The sequence below is a fragment of the Myotis lucifugus genome, unplaced genomic scaffold (assembly GCF_000147115.1).
Source record: "Myotis lucifugus unplaced genomic scaffold, Myoluc2.0 scaffold_1, whole genome shotgun sequence".
NCBI lineage: Eukaryota > Metazoa > Chordata > Mammalia > Chiroptera > Vespertilionidae > Myotis > Myotis lucifugus.
This window is the reverse complement of record NW_005871049.1, coordinates 11,716,348-11,739,079: the sequence shown is the minus strand read 5'-3', so window position 1 is coordinate 11,739,079 and position 22,732 is coordinate 11,716,348.

The following is a 22,732-nucleotide window of genomic DNA, read 5'->3' as shown; positions in this document are numbered from 1 at the left end:
TAATGACTTCCGAAGAAGAGAAGTGCAGCTAGGAGGAAGGCAATGTGGAGGTGAAAGCTGGGAATGTGAATGTCTTAGATCTTTGTGAGAGTCTTTGGAGCCTTGGCCAGCTGAGGGTTCCGCTCCGAATAAACACCCAGAGCATCTAGTTACTGATCTCAGGCCCTGGGACTCTGGCCTGGAAGTTTCTACGGTTCAGCTCTCCTACAGAGCCTCCCAGACAACCAGCATTTCCCCGCCTTGTGAGGGTCCCGCTGACCCTCTCTGCAGTGGCTTTCTGTTTCTTTGTCCCAGTGGCTTGAAGAAATTAGACCTTTGGCCTCCCAACATCATGCTAGCGGTCCAGGAAAGTGAAAACTGGGAGCAAGTTGGACGCTGCCCTCATGAAATCAGAACCTCCTTCATCTGCTGCAGCCTCCGCAATGAGGCCGGCTGGCGGCTCCGGGCCAGAGTGACAGGCATGTTGGGACCTGGGCAAGCTCTTGGGTGTCTAGTATTTAATAGCTGGTCATTTCCCCCAATTTTTACCCAGTTTCTTGCCCTGGACTTGTCACTATGGGGTCCTGTTCTTTTTGCTTTTGGCCTCTTCTCCAGCTCCTTTAGACCTTACAGGAACAAAGCAACAAGAGGAAAGCAATGTACAATGGAGCTGTCAGGAAGAACAAATGTGTACTTGAGACTGCGGTGAAGCAAACTTTCATTCCTTTACTTAGCATCCATCCATCCATCCATCCACCCATTCATCGTCCGACCACCCATCCATTTATCAAATTATTTTTTTAGCATGTTCAGTGTGCCCAGAACAATGCTAATTTCTCAAATGATAAATGTAAGCCAAGTATATAAAACTTTTCAGCCTTTCACGATAGCCCTTTATTTTGTTAGCCCCATAAAGGGACCCATGCCTTTATTTTGTGGGCTGCAGAAGATCCAGTCACCCTTTCTAAGGACTGGGTGTGGGTACACCTATGCCTCTAGTGTCATCTCTTTCTCTGGGCGCTGCTTTAGCTTGGAGTCCCTCTTATTCCTCCTCCTTTCCCCACCTACTCCTGCTGCTCGCTGCCTGGGCTGCAGTTTGCATCAAAGTACAGATACATTTCCCCCTTTCTTTGCCCAAGGCTGCTGGGAGGGGGGGAGATGAACAGATCACAGTGATACCGTAGAAGTCATCGTGAGAGCACTGCATCCTCGGGAAGGAGAGCATAGGCGAGATGTTGGCTCTCACTGCCCCACAAGCATCTTGCTCAGCCCCGGACAGCAGCCATCTTGCTGGTGGGGTCCACTCCCACCCATCTGTGCTGTCCTTCCTCTTGCCTTGGGATCCTCACTAGGGAAGAGCAGGGGAGCCTTTAAAAATGTTTTTATTGATTTTTCAGAAGGAGGAAGAGAGAGGGAGATTGAGATAGAAACATGGAATAGGAGAAACATTAACGTTGATCAGTTGCACCCCCTGCTGGGGATCGGGCATGAGCCCTGACCAGGAATTGAACTGGTATCCTCTTGGTTCATGGGTCAATGCTCAACCACTGAGCCATACTGGCCGGGGAGGGGAGCCTTTCTTAGCAGCCAGATAATGTCTCCTCGTGGCACTCAGCTCCCCAGGTGCTTGATCCTAGCACTGTTTGATTTCTCATAGTCTCAGTCTCTGTTTCCATATCAGGCTTTGGGCATTTTCTTTGCAAATGAAAAAAGTCAGTGTTTTCTTCAAGAAAAACAACAACAAATTTTCCCCAAAGAGAAATCTGTGGCACGACCTAGAAGCAGAATAGCTATAGGCGCCTTCCAGAGATGCATCTTGCTTCCTAATTAAGATGGCAGGGCCCTTGCCCACAACCTGAGCATAGTAGGAGAGAGAGTGAGTGAAGCAGCCTTGCAGCCCAATAGTGAACTGACAGGCGTGTGTGGGCTGCTATAGGAGGGAGCATTTATGTCCGCCCCTGGTCCCTGGAAGGCTTTGTAGACACTCGCATTAGGAATTTTCCAGGAAGATAACAGGAGACACCATTCTGAGCGGCTGGAACAGTATGTGGAAGTCCCAGAGGCATGCAAATGCCTGGCAGGTTGGAGGCAAACGAGTGTTTGGTACAACTGAAGCACAGGGTGGGAAGGTTGGGGGAGGACCCCGGGGTGTGCTCGGGGGTCGATAAGTAACCTTATACTGGCTGTGTCACGATCAGATCTGTGCTTTCAAGACTGTGCCGTGGCAGCGCAAGGGATGGATTGGGTCAAGTGAGGTGGTCAACTCCAGAGATGAAGTCCTGAACTCCAGCAGGGCGTGGAGAAGAGGGTATGGAGATCAGAGAATAAGCCAAGTGACCTCACCAGTGTGCCAGGGACAGTGTTTGCAATGAGCACATGAAAGTCAACCAGTAAATATGGGTTGAAAGAAAGAATGCTGGAGTTGGACATTGGTGTCCAAGGATGTCCAGAGCTAGCATCATTTTGCCCATAGAAATGTGGCCGAGTAGCCTTCATTGTGCTGACATGCGTGATAGGAGTTTTTGAATCAATGTAGCACCTCTTTCCTGCCACTTTAAAAGGATACTTTGAGGATGGTTTAATAAAGAGGCACATTACAAAGTGGGGGCAGCATGTGGGGAATGTTAATAGAGAAGTGCCTGGGCGCAGTTCCCATCCCTGAGCCCCAGGGACCAGGGAGGAGGTATCCCTGGACCTGAAGGAGAAGGTTATGTAGGGTGGGCGGCCTTGACAGGGCCTGAACCTGCAGGAGGTTTTCAGTCAGCTGGAAGAAGCCGAGGGAATGAATACCTTACCATTACTCTTCTCTCTCCCCAGTCTTCTAGCAGGCCTTCCAATGGGCCGAATTCCACCTGCAGTTGAGGGTTAAGGAGGCCTGTGGCCCTTCCCCACCCCCTCCCCCAGCCAGAGGACAGGGTGCCTGCCATCTCTGTAGCTTCGCCTTTTTAACTCAAGTTCAGATGTCTGTGGAGGCAAACAGAACTTCTTTCTAAACTCTAGTTCGCCCTAATCCCCTGCTTCAGCTGCTGCCCCAAAGTTACCAGGGATTCAAACTAGACCTGGCGCAATGTGGGTGTCCCTTCTCTCCGTAACGTGCAGCCACTTTCCCACCTCTACCTACTGACTGGCGACCACCTGGCTGACTAGCCCAGCTCAGTGGCCCAGAGAGTGAATTCCATTGGGTGCTTAATTCATACAGTAACAAAGCAGAAGGAGCTCCTTTTCGACTTGAAATTTGGTCAGGAAACATGAAGTCTCAGACATAATTAAGGGCTTTATTCAAAACCCGTGCCATGTTTGAACAGAAGCCCACCATGGTGGCTGGGTTCAGGTTCTAGGTCAGGTGCTTTATAAGAATGAACATGGGAGGATCCACATCAGTCGTAGTCATGTTAAAGACAGCCTTGATAAAACTCCCCATCTCTGTGTATTACTTTTGTTAAAGAATTTCGCAAAGCTCTGAAAAATTAAACTAACGTGAAACCTCTGCGGGGATTGTTGCCACAGCTGCGTAGGATGCATCAACTATTAAATCCCAACACTTCGCGAGGCAGCCAAGCACAGAGCATGGTGTCCCATGGAAGCCACGGAGAAATTTAAATAGACAGGATATGGAAGCACAGCAGGAATTGGACTAGGCTAATAGTATTGTTTGGGTATACAGACCTGTCATTTAGCCTCAGGGTTTCTGCCCTTCGTTACTCTTCACTGCTTGGTTTTCTCCTGTACTTTCTGACAAGGAATATAAGGTTGTCATAAACCTTCTACCTTGGATGGTGGAGCCATTGCAAGCAACACAGGCTTTTATTACAAACCACAGTTATGAGATCACAGGGCTCCTTGATACTCTAGGGCAGTGATGGCGAACCTTTTGAGTTCGGCGTGTCAGCATTTTGAAAAACCCTAACTTAACTCTGGTGCCGTGTCGCATATAGAAATTTTTTGATATTTGCAACCATAGTAAAACAAAGATTTATATTTTTGATGTTTATTTTATATATTTAAATGCCATTTAACAAAGAAAAATCAACCAAAAAAATGAGTTCGCATGTCACCTCTGACATGCGTGTCATAGGTTTGCCATCACTGCTCTAGGGTTTGACACAATTGAACTTGGCAGCCATTGGTTTGTAGGGAGTCTCTTGATGCTCATGTGGCCCCTCTTCTGGGAATTTTGGTTTTCCAAATGAAGCCAACCAAAGAGCTTCTAACTTTGATCCTTCTTCTCAGTGAAGCTACAATAACGAAGATGGATGAAATAAGGTATCTCTTTACTAGACTTTACTAACATGCAATTCCATCGCCCGAATGAAGGTGACAACCCACCGTGTTCAAAGAGACAGAAGTATGCATCTCTTTAACAGAGTGTTATTGGAAGAAGTGTACTGAACAGATGCTAACATTAAATTATTACCTTCTTACTTAGCTAAAGCCAAATCAACATTACATTGCAATCAATCAGGGGCTTCTCTTTTTAAAATCTCAGTTTCCTAGAAATCCCTTCTTTAACTGTGACTTAGGTAGCCCTAGGTATCCAATCAGGCATAAAAAAAAAGTCAGAATTTTTTTTAAAGACAGCTTGCATTTTGTTAACTCTTGCTTTTATCTGCTATGATACATACTCTAGCTCCTTGCAAAATCACCCTCAGGTCCCCCAATAATTTCTTAAAGTTTTCATGATGTGATTCATGTGTGCTCATGAACCAGGCTGGTCACCTACCTCTGGGCATCTGCTAGGCACAAGCCTGTCCTACATGCTCCTGCTTCTGCTGGGCCTTCCTGTATCCACCAGGTGCTGCTGGTTCTTTTTTGGGGTCATTTTACCCCAAGAGGTCATGCAGTCTTGCAGGGAAATAGACCCTCGGCAATCCTGCCTCATCAGACTGCAAGACACACTAACATCTGAGGCCTAGCAGGGGGCTCTGTTTAGATTTGAGCTTGGATCACCTCATCATAGTGAGATTGAGTTGAAAAATCATGGTTTTTAGGTTCAGATCTAAGTAGACAGTGGGATGAACCAAACTGGAGGGCGGCGTCTGTTATGGCTGAATCGGGACCCCTCACCCTCATTCATACATCGAGGTCCTAACCTTCAGCACTTCATGATGTGACCATATTTGGAGATAGTCTTTTTTTAATTTAAAAAACCATTTATTTAATGATTCCTTAAAGACAGTGCTGAATATGTTGCATGACAATGTAAATACCCAATTTTTATGAAAAATAACAATATGGAGACAGAGTCTGTACAGAGGTAATGAAAGTGAGGTCACTGATGTGGGCCCTGATCCAATACAACCGGTGTTCTTACAGAAAAGGAAACCCAGGCACCGAGATGGACACAGAGGGAAGGTGCTGGGAAGACACGGGGACAACACAGCTGTCCACAAGCCAGGGAGAGGGGCCTGGAACAGGTCCTTCCCTCGTGGCCTTCAGAAGGAACCAACCCTGCAGACACCTTCATATCTGGCTGTTAGCCCCCCGCGCTGGGAGCCAATGCGTTCTGTTGTTTAAACCACATGGTCTGTGGTGCTTGGTGTCAATAACCCTCACACAACAGCCCAGGAACACTTCAGATCTTGTGGTGGGACAGGCTGCAGAGGCTGACTTGCCTGCAGGCGTAGGAGCAGCCCCCCTGCATGTTACACGTGGTATCTGATGAGTGCGGTGGCAGATTGGAGAAGTGCCAGCATCGAGGTGGGCCCGCAAGGGGTGACAGGTGGCGTCCTTGCAGGATGGTGGAGCCCAGTGGTGAGGCGTCTGGAAGAGGCAAGATGCTCAGACTCAGGAAGGCATACATCATTGTCAGGGAGCCTGTCAGAGCTAAATGACAAAATAAAATGGACAGGGCTCTGGTTTTGAAGAAACTGAGGATGAGGTAGGGAGCCAGGCTAGGACTCAGTGGCTAGAAACTGGGAGAGAATGTGGGCACCTGGTTGTATGAGGAGCATTGTGACCAGCTACTAGCATCTCATCATAAAGTCAGCCTGGGACTATCGAAGTCATTTTCCATCCCAAGCACTTATATTTCTGATCTGTATGTCCCTAAGTCATCCCTGTCTGGGGACACGTGGGGTCCTCGTGTCTAAAGCGAGCCCAAACCTCTGAGAGGGAATGCCACATGGCTTCAGCGGTGAGCTGTGGGGACCCAGGGAGGTCATTACACTGACAATACGATTCTGCTGAATGAACAAGTGGGGACATCTTCCACAGGAGCCATTCGCTCGGTTCGCTTATTAATTTCCAACGTGCCATTCTGGGATCTTTCCCAGAAATGTCATCCACGACTCCTGGGAGGAATTGTTCCAAGCAGGTGTCACCGCTCTGCTGCTTAGAGAGGGAGCGTCTAAAATCAACAGGAGGTGCCTCTGATGTACCAGGGATCCCGGGCAGAAGCAAAAATGCCCAGAGCAGGAGAGATGGTGGGAAATGTAACTAGGGTTTCCGTTTTAGTTTTGCCTGTAAATGGAAAACAGTTTAAGCGGTTGCTCCACTGGTTCGTGAAAGTAATCAGAGCTGGTAGCAGAGAACTGGGCCTCACATTTGCTGGGCCTAATGCTCTAGAACAGCACTTTTCAAACGTTTTGCAGCTTTGGAATCCTTTGTTCGAATGGATGCTTAAGGGGACTCGTGATGTGACAACAGAAGGCAGAGGCGCAGCTTTCGTTGAAGCGGGTGTGAGGCCCCGTCCTGGCTCTCACCCCTCCCAGAGAGTGTGCGGAGGAGGGCAGTTTGAACGCCATGTGTAGCTTGTAGTTCACTGAAAAAGAGTAGCCTAGTCATTAATTGGTCAGCTGGTATGTTATGATTATTGATAAGTCTAAGACATTTTTAGAGATTTTAAAGTATGAGACTTACAATCTTAAAAGACAAAGAGAAAGGTAGCCACATAGTTGTCCCAATTGTTTACTGTCCTTTAGCAAGCCATCCCTGTTCTTAATGGCTTACATAACAACACTCTAATTTGCTAAGGAACTGCAGTTTGGGTGGGCTTGCTGGGGACAGTTTTGCTCTGTGGCCCTGGTTGGGGCGGCCCCACAGGGGCTGGAACACTCACTTCCAAGCTGCTTTTCTCAGATGGTTGGCTAGTTGGTGCTGCTGTCGGGGCGGGGGGGGGGGGGGCACGTGTGCAGGTGGGACTTCTGGATTGGAGCCTAGACTCGCTATCACACAGCCTCTCCTTGGGCTGTGTACAGCGTGGCAACTGGGTTCTGAGGCAGGCAGTGGAAGCTGCTGGTCTTGTAAGAACGTGGCTTGGAAACTGATATGGTGTCACCTCCACTTTATGTCATTGGTCAAAGCACTTACAGGGCCCGCCCACATCCATGGGGAGATCCCACGGCAAGTTAGAGAATGCCAAATAATTTGTGGCCATCTTTAAACCATCCCGGTGGTCCTTTGTCTCTTTATCCCTTTTTCTTTTTCACCATCCTCTTCCTCCTCCTCAGCATGCATGGAATTATTTCTCTATATTAGACACTCGGCTCAGTGTTTCAACAACACACGAGGGAGGAGGGACCATCACCTATTCACGAGAGAAGCTTTAGTTCCTTTACAATCTACCAGTGAAAAGGAGTCACTATGCGTGATCACTTGCATTTCACAAATCTATATATATAAAATCCTAATATGCAAATAGACTGAACAGTGGAACAACCGAAAAACTGAAGAACTGAACAACTGGTCGCTGTGACATACACTGACCACCAGGGGGCCATCGGCAGCAGGCAGAAGAGCACAGAACATGATGGGTGTTGGCTGTGGCGGGATGGTGGAGCAGGTGAGCAGGGGTGCCAGACCAAGGCGGGGCGCTGGTTACTGTCATTGGGGAAAGCCTCTGGTGGTTACTGAAAATTCTTTGCTCCCATGTGCTGTGGTCCTGCCTGGCACTCGCACCTGCTGCCAGTGCCTGGCGCCGGCCCTGATCGCTTGGTGCCATCAGCGGGTGTGAGCAGCGGCTGCCGGCCCTGATCACTCCTCAGGGCTTCTCCACCTCCCCCTGCTCCTGAGGGGCGATCGGATCAGCAGCTGCCGCTCACATCCACTGATGGCGCCAGCCCAGCTTGCACCCGCTCCTGGCACTGGCCCTAATAGCTCCATGCCATCAGTGGGTGTGAGCAGGGCTGATGCTGGTGCCGTCAGCGCATGGGAGCAGTGGTGGCAGGAACGGGGCTGCCAGCAGACAGGGGATGGGGGGGGTGTGGCGGGAGGGGCCGGGCGGGGGCTTGGAGGATGGGCCGAGACCCGCCTCTGTGCCCACTGCAGCCTCTGGTCCACAGTTTCTTTCAAGGTGCACAAATTCATGCACTGGGCCCCTAGTGTTGACATTTGCTTACTACCTGTGCTGACCAGGATCATTATGGCCCAGGACTTACCCTCAGTGAGTTTATAGTCAACAGGCTATTATACAAGATGGAATGTGGCCTATTTTCCTATGGATTTATCAGCAGCATGTCAGGAGAACACAGGCGAGGGGCAAGCTGGGTTTTGGCTGGGGTGGGGAAGGATTCAGGGGGGAGATAGTGGTTGCAGGAGCCCCCAACTGAGAGCTTTGAATGAAGAACATTCCAGGACAGAGGGATCTGTGAGCAATGCCCTGAGGCTGGGAAGTGCTGGGTTTAGGGAGCGGTGCTCCGGGTGTTTGGACAGGAGTTTGATGTGTGCGAAGGTGAGCTCAGGAAGATAACATTGAAAACATGCTTTGGGCCCTTGTCAGGAAAGTCTCAGAATTGCACTTTGAAAGCCCTGGTTTAGAATATTTAACATTTCTCATGTTTTATTTGAGAGCAAAGACTTGTTCCGAGCGCACAAAGATGAGAGTTCCGAAATGCCATCCGCAGCTGCTGTGAATGGAGATGTGGCCTCCTGGTGGAGGCGAGATGGAGATGCCGGCGGTTCTTCCTGCGGTCTCTGTCCAGAGCCAGCGTGGCCATTGCTGTTGGAGATCGTCCATCTCCTGCTGAAAACTGTGAGTGAGGATTGTCGCCTTTCCCTATGCTCTCCTTTTAGTCTCAAAGGCCTGCCTGCTGGTGTGGAAAAGCTTTTCAGAATAGCTATTGCTCACTTTGGGTGAGATGCCTACGGTTGGCTGGAGAAAAGCGAGCAGGATGTGGAACGGGGACGCTATCGAAGCGGCTGCTGTGCCCGGGTCTGCAGCCAGCTGACAGCAGGGTCCCAGAGAAGAACAAAGCAGCAGATAGAATGCGTGATGGGCACGACCCAGGAAAATATATTTCAAATTAGAGGTCGGGATAGCTGGGGGTCCTTTGTGCTTGACGGGCTTGGTCTAGAGAAAGTGTCGGTGATTATTTCAAGTCAGAAGATAATGCCATCACTAGAGGAATCGAGACAAAGGATACAGGGAATCTGAGCTTCAAAGGGAAACAAGGGAGTCAGAATTGGATTGTTTGTGAGTTGGAAAGGCCTGCAAACATTTGGAAGGAAAGGATAAAGTGCTAGAGGTGTTTAGTCACTGCAAGGTGATCAGGCACTTTATTAGGTGTGCGTTGCTGTCGGCCCCTCCCCAGAATTGTGACCCAGTTGGGGCTCGTGTTCAGAACTCTATATTTGGGCCCATCATAATATGTAGTGATCTGATTTCTTTTTATTTCCTTTTCTACTCCTTATTTCTCCCCTGTCCTCCCCTCAAATCAGGATGTAAGTTGCACAAGAGCTGGAATCTCACCTGTGTTGTCCATGGTTGAATCTCAAGGGCACAGCACAGTGACCAGCTCACAGGACCCACTCTATGGAGGGTGGCTTCATGAATGAAAGAATGGAACTGCCTTCATTCAGAGCTAATCTTCCCCTAACTTCTGGGGAAAACACTTTCCCCACGGTTAGTCATGCAATGTAACTTTCCAGGAATTGTGTCACAATTCAGAAATGTACCCAAGACAGAGAATAAAGAGGAAGTGGGGAGGAGTTGTGGGTGGCAATGGAAACTCAAATACCCAGGAGGAAGTGGTAGTTGGACACTAGGGTGAGCGGTACCATCTTTGCAAGGATTGGAAACACCACACATTTGCATGACACTGCTCACCTTTCAGAGTCCCCAAAAGGAAAGCAGGAGGACAGGGTAGGTATCAGTCCCGGTTTACATAGGAGAAGGGGTTGCCGAGAGCCGGAGAGGTTCTGGGTGGAGCTGGAGTCAGGGCCACGCCCACCAATTGCGGGTTGGCAGGAGGTTGACCTGATTCCCTTGTACATGACAACCTTGTGTCTACAAGTTGAACACTAAGAATCTGAAAGAATAGCTTCGTGGAGGATAGGAGGATATTCCCACTGTCTGCAGGAAGGGACAGTTACTGGTTGCCAAGGTAGAGCCAGAGAGGTGAATAATGAAAGGTTTAAAGGCAATTAATTCCTAGCTTTCAGGCTGAGTTCAATTCAGGTAGGTGAGTAGACGTCCTAAAAATATAAACCAGTTTCTTTTTTTCTTTTAACTAAAAAAAAAAAAATGTGTGCAAGGAGCTGAGCCCCTGGTTTGGTTTGCTGTCATTTGGTTTGCGGCCAGTTGGTTTGTTGTCATTTAAGGCTATTTTCTTCACAAACATGAAAACACCCAGGCAAGTCACAGGTCCATCATATCTCTCTCCCGAAATCTCTCAGCATTTCTCTTGGACGGGAACCCCAGGCTTCCTCGGCACCATTTGTGCCTGGTGAAAGAGCCCTTCCCCAGGCCCTGCAGTGTGACTGTGTCAGGTTCCAGAAGCAGAGTGGGGCTCTGTGTCCTTGCTGGCCGGGCAAAGACACAGAGCTCACTCGCAGAAGGCACTGAGAATATAAATAGATGCACAGCGAAGCCCCCACGATTCTGTTAACTCAAGGTCACGGTGTCTGGGAGAAGTGTTTCCCTTGGGTCAGCCAAATACAAACCCAGAAAATGTACACGAGGATGGTTTCTCTCCTCTACCACTAACATACAAGATGGATCCTTAGCAGGCACTTGGGGATATCTAATGCGTATGAGTTAATTTCATCCAGTGTTAGCACACGGGCAAGATGGACTAAAATTTGTGTGCTGTTCTAACTTGGTAACAAAATGATTTCACTTCAAATGAGGTCTTTTGAATTACTGTTGATTTGTGCCGTTCCTTTTTGCCATGTCCTCATATGAAATGTGGAAGGGCATTCTCTGCTCCACATTTTAATTAATCTTTCGACTCTATTTATCTGTTAGAGAACCGAGATTCTCAATTGCCTTAAATAGAAGGCAACATTAAAACCCAGACAGGTCAGAAAAGTCAGGCTAAGCGACTCTTTCACTTTAAATGGGGTTGTTTAAGATTTTTAAAGTCTTCTAACTTCTCATCTTCAAATGTCTTTTGAAGATGAAATGTGTGCATGCCAGTGTAATGGGGTCAGTCCTCCACTGTCTGTGGGTAATTGAGGTCCGCGGACAGTAACACCATCACCTCTCCATCCAGCCATTGTAATCCCTCCACCCACACAAACCTCACCTAATATTTGTTGGAACTCTTAACAGGAAGCAAAAGGACATTGTTCAAGTCTCCTGGTTCGATTGTCATAGTCCCTTCAGGCTTCTATAACAGAGTACCATAGACTGGATGACTTATAAAGGACATACGTTTATCTCTCATAGTTCTGAAGGCTGAGAAGTTCAAGATCAAGGTGCCAGCAGATTCGGGGTTTGGTGAGGGTCTGCTTCTCGGTTCACAGACCGCCTTCTCTCCATGTCCTCGCATGGTGGAAGGTACCGGGGAGCCCTCTGGAGTCTCCTTTATAAGGTTGTTGGTCCCCTTTATGAGGGCTCCATCATCATGACCTAACCACCTCCCAAAGACTCCACCTCTCAAATACCCTCACTTTGGGGTTAGGTTTTGACATAGGAATTTTGGGGACACACATTCAGTCTATAGCAAGGTTTGTTCTCTAATGTGCAGTGAAACGGAAGAGAAGGAAAATGCTATGAGAGCTGGGGGTGGGGAGGGGAAGATGTGACATAAAATAGATGGTTGAACAGTCTCCTCTGCCCAGTCACTGCAATATTCGATCTTGATTAGGGCTGCCCAGACCCCGGCTTTTCCTGCCTGGCCCACAGCTCTCATCAGCCGAGGGTGTCTGCTCCTCCTGCAGGAGCAACCCTCCCGCGCCCCAGCTTGGCTGCTCCTCCGTCAAATGCACTCAAGGCAATGATGTTTGCTCTTTGGTGTTGTGGAGTCGCAGGTAGAGGCTGAGGTTTGCACCTTTGTGAAATCTGATGAAACAATGTACCTTCTTGGTGCCTCCCGAGCCAGCCTCGCCACAGCTCCTTTCTCTGGTAGGAAAGATCAGCGAAAATCCCATTATTCAGCCCGCGAGGTTGCGATGGCAGTTTCCTTTGAGCCTCTTGGCGAAACCCTGCTCGCTTTAGAACTGTACATCATACTGGATCCATTGAGAGCCATTATTTATCTGACAGGATATTTATAAAAGTCCGCATTCGCTGCAGCTCCAAGTCAATATGTTTCTCTCTTGCTGACACACATCACACCAACAGGCTTGAAATATTTAAATACAATAGTCCCTTCAAGAAATCATTAATTTTTCTATCACTGTTAGAAGTGATAATTTGATGGAAATGGATTTAGTTGAAATAGCTGAGCAGACTGGAGTGGATACTTTCAAGTGTCTGGACTTCAGAGACGCCTGTGTAGGACCCAGCGAGGGTTCAGCAACGACCAGAACCCCCAGAGCCAGGCCCACCCCCCAGCGCCTTCCCACCCACTTCAGTCAGGAAGGCGGCAGGCTCCCTGGGAAGATGCTTAAATATCAAGGAGAGGAAAGAAACTGACCAAACCACCTCATTACTGCCCTGTCTCTTTCTGTCCCCGCCTGTCTCCCTCCTGCGTCTCTTCTCCCCAGCTCTCTCCTGCCCTCCTCTCTCTTTTATCCCCATCTCCGTTTTTCTCTGCCTCTTGCCTAGTTTCATCTTTTGCTCTTTGATCTTCCCTTTCCCTTATTCACATTTCCTGATGTGTGTGGCTGCACTGAAATTGAGGACAGTCTTAGTGTCTCCCCCAGGGTCACTGATCTGGAGAGGGGAGGGTGGGAGAACAGCATGTGTGTGTGTGCATGTGTGCACATGTGTGTATATATGTGTGTGCATATATACACACAAGTGTCTGAAGTCCAGACACTTGAAAGTACCCACTCCAGTCGGCTCAGCGTTTTCAACTAAATCCATTTCTATCAAATTATCACTTCTAACGGTGCATGTGTGTGTCTGGCTGTTGCCTCAGTCCCTCCCCAAGCTTCCTCATACATAATGAATGCAGAACGTTTCCCTGGCCCTTCACAGGCCAGGACAGGGAGTCAAACTGTTCGACTTTCTGGACAGCTGAAGGACCTGGCCCTTGTCTGAATGGATGGGACCTTGTATTCCTGGGTATGTTTGCTGACCAGAGGAAAGAGGTCTGTGCTCCTGTGTGATTGCCAAGCTAGTATGTCTTTACAGAAGCAGCTTCGTACCAGACAAGGCCCCTCTGCTTTGAAGACGAGGCAAGCAGTGAGGGAGGAGACATACTTTCCTGTGAAATTCTTGATGATAAATTTTGATTGAACCAGGAAAAAACAACAATACACAGTTCAGTGTAGGGTTAACTTGTCATGTTGGGTCAGCCTTGGCATTGTTGTCTCAGCCAAATTTGCAGTGAAGAAGGGAACCAGAAGCCCAGAGGAGCTGTGGGCAGGAAGGTGAGGGGTGTCCCCATGGCTCCTGTACTGCTGGCCACCCTGGTAGCAATGTCACCAGGTCTGCTCAGGGCTGTCCTCCCCTCTTGCTCCCTTATAAAAAAGTTGTCTCTTGTATTCCATTCCCTCTCTCTCTCTTTGGACCTAGGGTGAACTGTAGTTGTGATTAACTCTTAGCTCTAGGCCATTCAAAAAAAAAGACTAATGACTTAACTTCTGAGTTCAAAGATCTTACATCTTTGGGTTGTATCTGGAGAGAGAGAAAAAAGGTAACAATTGCAAGCAATATATGATTAAAAGTGTAAGGAAGAAGCAGAGAGGGAAGCTCACTTTAAGCTGCAGTAAAAAAGGTGCCAGTAGAGTAGAACCACGGAGGATGCACTGGGTTATAACAGGTGGAGAGGAGAGAGCAGGAGATTTGGGGGGAGATGTGGAGAAGCCACAGAGTACCAACAGGGCTTGATGATAGGAAATAGCTAACATTTTGTAAGTGTAACCCCTCCCAAGAGTATCTGCTCACAAGCAAGGATTGGAGATGAAAGAATCAAATTATCAAAGGTGTGAATTTCAGGCTCCAGGACAGGTAGGTGGGCAGCTGGTCCTCATTTCAATGTGTGGGTGGTGATTCCCCACCAATGTCAACAGTGAATTCTGCAGAGAAGTCTACCTGGCTAGCCACGTACCCTAAACCCTTATGAATGACGTCTCATAAGCATGATGTTCCTCCCTCTCCTCACCTTAGAAACATCATCGTCAGGCTCCACAGGGCTTATTTACAGCCAATTGTGAGATGTATCTCCTCTTGCCGAGAAAGCCACTTAATTTCTGGATTCAACCTCAGGCTCCATGAAGAAAGAAGTGATTTAAGAGCATCCACAGTGGCATTCAGGCATCAAAACCATCTTTCTGGGTTGTCTCACTCAGAGGCATTAGCTGTCTGAGCTGTCAAGGACCCTGGAGACCATCCAACTCACAGTTTCTCAAACTGGTCACACAATCTCAGGGATTTCTGAGTTTTCACTTGGATAATAACCTAAAAATGAGTGTCACCATGTTCTGAAGGACCACCTTATTATCCAGTCCTGATCTTTCAGTGCCTGATGGCATTGATGACCATGTTGACACTATTAGGAATTTACTTACGTTGACAGCTGAATAAAGAAGAGAGGTAGCTTTCATATGGAAGGCCAGATGGTAATAGGAAGCTACCTGTGAACAAAGACGATGACATTTCAATATAATTGCCCTCCCCCCTTCAATATCCTTAGGTGAACCTTGGAGATACTGTGTGGTACCCTGCCTTCCATTACAGAGAGTGGGTTTATAGCTGAGTGAAGTGGAGGAAGACTCAGAGAGGAGGTTTTATGTTGGTGAGGCTGGTCCCAGTAGGAAAGAAAATGGGAGTGGCAGGAAGGAGCAGGGAGAAAATAAGGAGTCTTTGGTAAGTTTGGGTAGAAAATTGAAGATGAGGAAGAAAAAGAGGACTTAGGCTAGTTTTGGTATAAAAAGTCTGGAAAAGACAAGGAATACAGGAAATGGGATTTTTAAGAGGGCTGTTCACAGTTATAAATGGGACTTCTTGTATGTTCTGGGGCCCAAGAAGAGAGGAAACTCTCAGCCAGAAGCTTCTCTCCACCAAGAATTAAATATGTTGGTTAATATCTTTTTCAAGAGGTTGGTTCACATCTCTCACTCATATGATTCGTATGAAATTTTAATGAAAGCTGAGGGTTCAAAGCTTCTATGGGACTTTGGGGAGTTTCCTTTCAGGGCAGAAGAATAGCAGGTGGGCTGAGGAAGGGTGAGTCAGCTGCACGCCAGCAAAGTGCACGGTGGAGCATAACTGATGAGCATTTATCCAAGGAGAAGATTACATTATAACTCAAATAGAAAAAAAGGTCTGATTGGCTTGGGGAGATTTTGAACATGGGTCAGGGCTCATTAAATAGATGACCCTTAGATTAAAAAAAGATATGCCATTTCAAGTTCATTTTGAAGTGTGATACTTGTCACATTCCTGCTGGTGGTGGCTAGCTCTTTATATAATGGCATTTTGGGGGGATTTAAATAGAAGAACCCAGTGTTCAAACCCACTGAAAGTGCTCCAGGTGGCTAGAGAGCTTTCAAAGAATGGCTTTCTCCAAAGGGAGGAAAGGAAAGGAAGCTTTCTGCTCCCAGATTTTAAAAATTGGAGTCACCATGCTTTGTACATTTGGAGACTCTGTCACTGTCCGTTGTTATAGGATTGTTTGGTAATCCAGGCAGGTTGAAAGGGTTGGTTTGACTCTACAAGCTGTCTTGGTCAGAGTGCTGAAATGCTTGGCACTGATGCTTGTATCAGTTCTGTTTACCATGGAATGGAAAGATGATGTGAAACTGGGCAAGGACTCAGGAACAACACAAGGCCATACTTCTGGGACACAAGATGGAAGCTCATCAAATTTCTCAACCAGTTCTGAAGTTGGTGATTTAAAAACAGAACAAAGCTATGATTGATAGTTCCAGCAACTGCTTTTTTTCTGAATAGCAACCAAAAGACTATATTAAAAAGCTACAGAAGAAAGTGCTTTTTGCTAGTTACAATAATATGCATATGCTCAGTTGGTTTTTTCTTTCCTTATTAAAGCTTTTGGGTTGTTATGTTTTTGGAACAGTAGCACCTACATTTATTAATGAAATGCTGAAATTAGAGGGCTGGTGCCGCCTTAAATGCATGTATGGCTTTGCTGACTACTAGATTCTAAATGCTGGAAGCAATAAAGAAATTGTTCCAGATACCTCATTGTCATTGCCCAGAAGTGCACATTTTCAAGAGATTGGCCAAAGGCAAGTCTTGTCTAATGAGCATACAGACTATTTTATCTACTTTTTCTAACAGTACAGCATGCCATGATGTCATTTGATCTTTACTTTGTCTGAACATCATTTTTGAATTGTCTGCCTCTTGTTTTTGTGTGTGTGTGTTTTTAACTTTTCTCATTAGACCATGACAATTAATGGTATTTGGCATCAATTACATCATCAATATAGCATTTCTGCCTCCAAAAATTTCTAGCTCAATATTTAAAATATATTAATAAGTTATAACAAAATAAAACAAAAAATTAAGTTTTTGTAGGGAACTTGCAAACCTCTGAGAATATATCTCTAAAGCCCAGTGCTAGTTGCCTAGCCAATATCCATTCTACCCTTCTTCCTTGAGGACCTTGATTTTTTTTAATTCACCTTCCCATATTACTTTACTTAAAGGATACCTCTTGGCATGGTTTTGGCTAGTGAGATATAAGCAGAAAACTGTTAGAGATTTCAGGGAAAGTTTTGCATTTCTTTCCTCCTTTGGTCCCTCTTCTTGTCTGGAACTTGGATGTGATCCCTGGAGGTGCAACCACGAGGCACTAAGCATGAGAACAAAGGCCTATATTCTAGGATGTTAGAGTGGAAAGATGATGAGCTTGGTCCCTGATGACACTTGATCCACATTTTCGGCTCTGGACTGTCTACTGGACTCTAGTTTTGGAGACCTCTATCTGTTTAAGTTACTACATCAGGGTTTTCTGTTAGTTGCAGAAGAATACAGTCCTAAGTGATATTGTCAAAATTTTCAAATCTGTTTGCAGTTATTCTTTCTTTAGTAAAGCAAGAAAATAGTTGATGGGCAGCTTCTGTATTTGACCTTTCTGTAAAATTATATACAATTATTAGCTACCCTTAGCGCCATTTCTCTGAGTGAACTGAGTGCAGCATCCCTCTGATTGCCTGCTTTTCTGCCCAGGACCATCTAAAGTCTCCAGATACACGGAACAAGAATCAGGGTTCAGGTTAGGAATTATCTAAAGCTAAGCATAATGGATGGTTGTAGTTTCAACATGCTAACAATCTAATTGGACACCTGGAGTCATTGTTATTTCATTAAGAGAAGCATTTTGTGGCTGATTGTATGTAGTCAGCTAAATTATTTTATGGCATATCCATATGTCATGTTCCATTTGATTTGCATTTCATATATTTTCTCCCTCAGTATAGTCATTATTTAAATGCTTAATATTTTATTAATATGTCCTCAAAATATCCTGAATGGGCATAAATACTGATAGGAGTTAAATAATTGAGATTTAATCATAGTGATTTAAGATTATAGTAGTTCCATTTCAAATGAACTGTTATTGTGTTCCTTTTGTTAGATTTATTATTAGGTGTATTAAGCACGCTGTGGCTATTACATGATAGTTCTCTTAGCTTTTGTTTTGAAATTTTAAAAACAAGTTGAGATAAACTTATTGGAAGTGCATGCCTTGAAAGTACAACAGGCATTTCCTTTTAATTTGAAATTTTTTTTATTTTTTTATTGAGATAAAGAAACCACAAAACTTAGAAGTCAAATCTGACAATTGTCACTTCCTCTTTTTCTTTATTTTTTTAAAAAATTTTTTATTGGTTTTTTACAGAGAAGGATAGGGAGTTAGAAACATCAGTGAGAGAGAAACAGCAATCAGCTGCCTCCTGCACACCTCCTACTAGGGATGTGCCCACAACCAAGGTACATGCCCTTGACTGGAATCGAATCTGGGACCCCTCACTCTGCAGGCCAATGCTCTTTCCACTGAGCCAAACCAGTTAGGGCTCATTTCTTCTTTTTAAAAGGGGAGCATATCAGTGACTTTCCAGCAGAATGTTCCTTTTGTTCTCAGAGTACTTTGAGGAAGAGAACTGAGGACTGAGACAGGGGCAGGAATGGGAGAAAGTGGATTTGCTCTCTGTAATAAAGCAAGGGTAATTTTTCTGTTGCTGTGGGGAAAGAATAGAGGGAAAGAATGAGAACCGAACAAATTTGTGCATGTCTGGAGCCTAGTTTGTGGAAACATCTGAAGACATTTTTTAATTTATCAGCTTTATTGAGATAATTCACATACTATAAAAGTTACTTTTCTAAAACATGTAATTCAGTGTTTTGGGTATATTTATGGTGTGATGCAACCATCACCACCACGTAATTTTAGAACTTTTTATTACCTTCAAAGGAAACCCTGTACACATTACTAGTTACTCCCCACTCCCTTGCCCCTGACAACCTCTAATTTAGTCCAATTTTTTATGGATTTGCCCATACAATATATGGCCTTTTGTGACAGGCTTCTTTCACTTAACATAATGACTCAAGGCTTACCCATGTTGTAGCATGTATTAATAATACTTCATTCTTTTTCACATGCAATAATATTCTATTGTATGCATAAATTATATTCCAGTCATCATTGATGGACATTTGAGTTGTTTCTACTTTTTGCCTATTAGGAATAATGCTGCTATGAACAGTTGTGTACAAGTTTTTGTGTAGACTGACAAAGACTTTCTCCTTGACCAAACTTTATTCAGATTCCTCTAAACCTTCTTCTGGACTAGGCCTTGACCTCGGCCCTGTCCTTGCAGGACTGCATGGCTTAGGTTTAGCAAATATCCTACTATGTCAGTTCATCAAAAATCCTCCACCCTTGATATAGGATCACTCCTGATATCTGATCAAATTCCCAAATCCCACTTCTGATTTATAAGTCGATCTGTCTTTAGCAAGAATCCAGTTAAGTTAGTTTAGCAAGAATCTCTCTAACCTGGATGTCTTCTCTTAATAATTTCCCACCCACTGACTCCCTCACTCTGCTTGTTTGTTATAAATCCCCATCTGTCTTTGCTGTGTTTGTGGTTGGGCCAGATCTCTCTCCCCTATAGCGATAGTCTTGACACCTATCACAGTAATCCTGAATAAACTCTACCTTACCATTTTAACAAGTGTTTTTCTAGTTTTTTCTTTATTTTCAAAATGTTTTCATTTCTCTTGGGAATATAATTAGGAGTGGAATTGCTGAGTACTATAGTAACTCTATATTTAACATTTTAAGGAGCTGCCAAACTGTTTTTCAAAGTGACTAAACCATTTTACATTTCCACCAGCAATATATGAAAGTTCCAGCTTCTTCACATCTCTGCCAACACTTGTTATTGTCTACTGAGAAAGGTTTTAAGAACAGAAAAGCCAACTATCAATTTTTGAGTTTTGTTGCTGCTCTGTGATATAATTTCCTTTGATCTTTCCAACCTTCAGAAGATCTTCCATATCATAATTGGTATGGGAATGGGCTTAGAGAAAGGGGTGGGTGTAAGACCCCTCTTCTGCAGAGGCCTGGTTCTGGGAGAAGAAAATGGGCCCACAAGTGAGACTTGGGTCAGGCGCAGGCACTCTGAGAATGGGACTGCAGGGAAGAATGCTCAGAAGGCCATGGAGAATTGGGACGGCTGTTTCAGTTGCTGTCTGAGTGACAGCTTTAAGACTTGGGAAATACACTTAGAAGAGTGGCTGGCACACCCTAGCTGCCCAGTAATTGATTTTTTCCCCTTGGTTTTCTTTTACAAAAATTTTTATAATAATATTCTACTTGTAAAAAATAATCACACTTGCAATTACCCTCAAAACAAAGACTGACTTCCTGGCAAAGTTAAATGACATACACCCTTTTAAAAAATAAAATAGCTTTAAATTAATTTTGCTGTGATGCATTTTTGTATATTTTGTGATATTATTGGCATAATTGTTTATTCCAGAAGGTAGCAAAACCAAGATTAAGAGTAGCTGTTTTGTCCCGGCCATGGTGGCTCAGTGATTGAGTGTGTCATCAACCTCTGAATCAGGAGTCATGGTTCGATTCCTGGTCAGGGCACATTCCTGGGGTTGCAGGCTTGATCCCCAGTAGAGGGCATGCAGGAGGCAGCCGATCAATGATTCTATCTAATCATAGATATTTCTATGTTTCTCTGCCTCTCCCTTCCTCTCTGAAATCAATAAAAATATTTTTAAAGTAGCTATTTTGTGCAATATTCAGGCATAATCACCTTCTATCCTGTTGACCTCATATTCTCTGGTTACCTGTTTTGTTCTCAAAAGATAAGAAAGGAAATAAGAGAAAGAATAAAGCCCTGTAAGAGTAGGAGTTAGTGTTTTCCACACACCGTAATGCTTCACCAAACATGTGTATCTGTGCCTGTACAAATGTGCATTCTCTAAGCACCGTGTGGACACCATTATTGAAACTCCTGATAACCCCCACAGTGTTCCCCGCCCCTGTGGGATTGGACACACAACAAACATGCTTGATTGATTCTCCCAGCTTCTGCTCACTCTGTTGTTAGATCCCTCAGTAACTGTTCAGCTTCTTTCCTAAAATATGTATTTTTTCATAAGTCAGACATGGAACATTTATTTTCTTTAGAAATGGGCTCTTTTACAGACAGAATATTGTAGATCAATTACTTCATTTAAAAAGATTTGTCTTTCCAGAAGTTGAAGAACAACAGAAACAACAAAAGAACTTATAATCTTATTGATTAAAAATTTTAACTGAGGTAAATTTTTTATAGCAATGAAACTCAATGCCTTTGAAGTAGGAACTAGCTGGTTTTCCACGAAGACACAAAGCTTTTAATTAATATTCATAGCAATTGGTAGGTATAATTTTGGCCACTGGAGGACTACTACAGTTTCCTATTGATGCAATAGGAATATATTGAGGACAACGAAAGAAAAAGTAATTAACAACTGAATGTGGGGGTCATAAAGTTCAACTATTCCCTAGTTTATAGTAAGCACTGCATGCATACAGAATGTTCTCTGAAACTAAGACAATGCTGGATTTTATATTTCTTCTTCTCTAAGTTGTGTATTTAATGCTTTTCTTGAACACAGGTGACTTTGGGTATAATAAGGGTAATTAAATGCTGAACACATCAAGCTCGAGTGCTGAGAGGAATTTAGGAATAATGGCAGCACATATAATAACAGATAAAAGAAAAAGTTGTTCTATATAAATTTTCTACATCTGAAATGTGTTATTTAAAAGCAGAAATTTGGAGCATTTTAGTGTTTGAAATAGTCACATGGAAATCTCTGTTCTGATCCTCCTTCTATCATTGACTAACCTGGTGAAAATCAATAAGCCATTTATGTGTTTATAGACCAGCAAATTAATACTCATTCAATTCAATTTCATTCAGTTCAATGTAGCTATAGAGCATCTAGTTTAAGGTTCTTTGTTTCTGGTGGTACCAAAAGATAATCCTTTTCCTCAAGAAGCTCAAGAAGAAACCTGTGTATGCGATTGTGGAAAGCCTTGGTCTACAGTGCCAACAGCATCTTTTCTTCCTCTGTTTCTCATCATTTTAATATGCTTTTCAGAATAGTTTTTTGGACAACAACAAAGCTGATAGATAAAATAGAACTCGTGGCATATGACAATGCCCACTTGGGAATATGTTATTTTTTAGATGTAGTCCTAACTTTTCTGTCCCTACGATTTGCTAATAATTGCATTATAAAACAAGTGACAAGGCATGATTTTGCTAGGCACTAGATGCCACAGCAGAGGCTGGCTGTACAGAGATGTTGATACACAGATTCCAACGTGCTTAGGATCAAACTGCTGCATTTGAAGCATAATGTCTAAGAGAACTCACAAGCATGGGATCTTGTGTTCTGTGGTGTGATTTTAAAAAATGATCCTAATCTTTCTGTCCAAAATATGACCTTTCATATTTTACTGAACTCCATCTCCACTGCCGGGGTGAGCAGTGATACAGGCTTTGAGTAGGAAGGGGAAGGAAGAGGAGATGTGATTTTGCAAGAAGCCTGTGTATTTTAATCCTGAAAACTTTGTATGCTTGTTGAGGATGGGGTGAAGTAGAAGAAGCAAAAAGCATCTCAGACTGACATCCCCCCCTCCCCCCGCCATCAGCTGTATGTTCTACTAATCCTATATAATAAAGATGTAATATGCAAATGGTCGTTACATAATGACTGACCACGTAACGACCGGATCACGGATCAGCAGGAGGGCGGGGCAGCAGGTGGAGAGCTACAGGAGGGCCGCAGCGAGCTACTGGTGCACAGATTCGTGTACAAGGCTACTAGTTATAGTATATTTAAGTTATGTAACTTCTCTAAAATTCTGTTCATTCTGAAAGAGCTAAAGCCAGTTATTCAAATAATGATGAGAGAGAATTATCCATTGGCTGC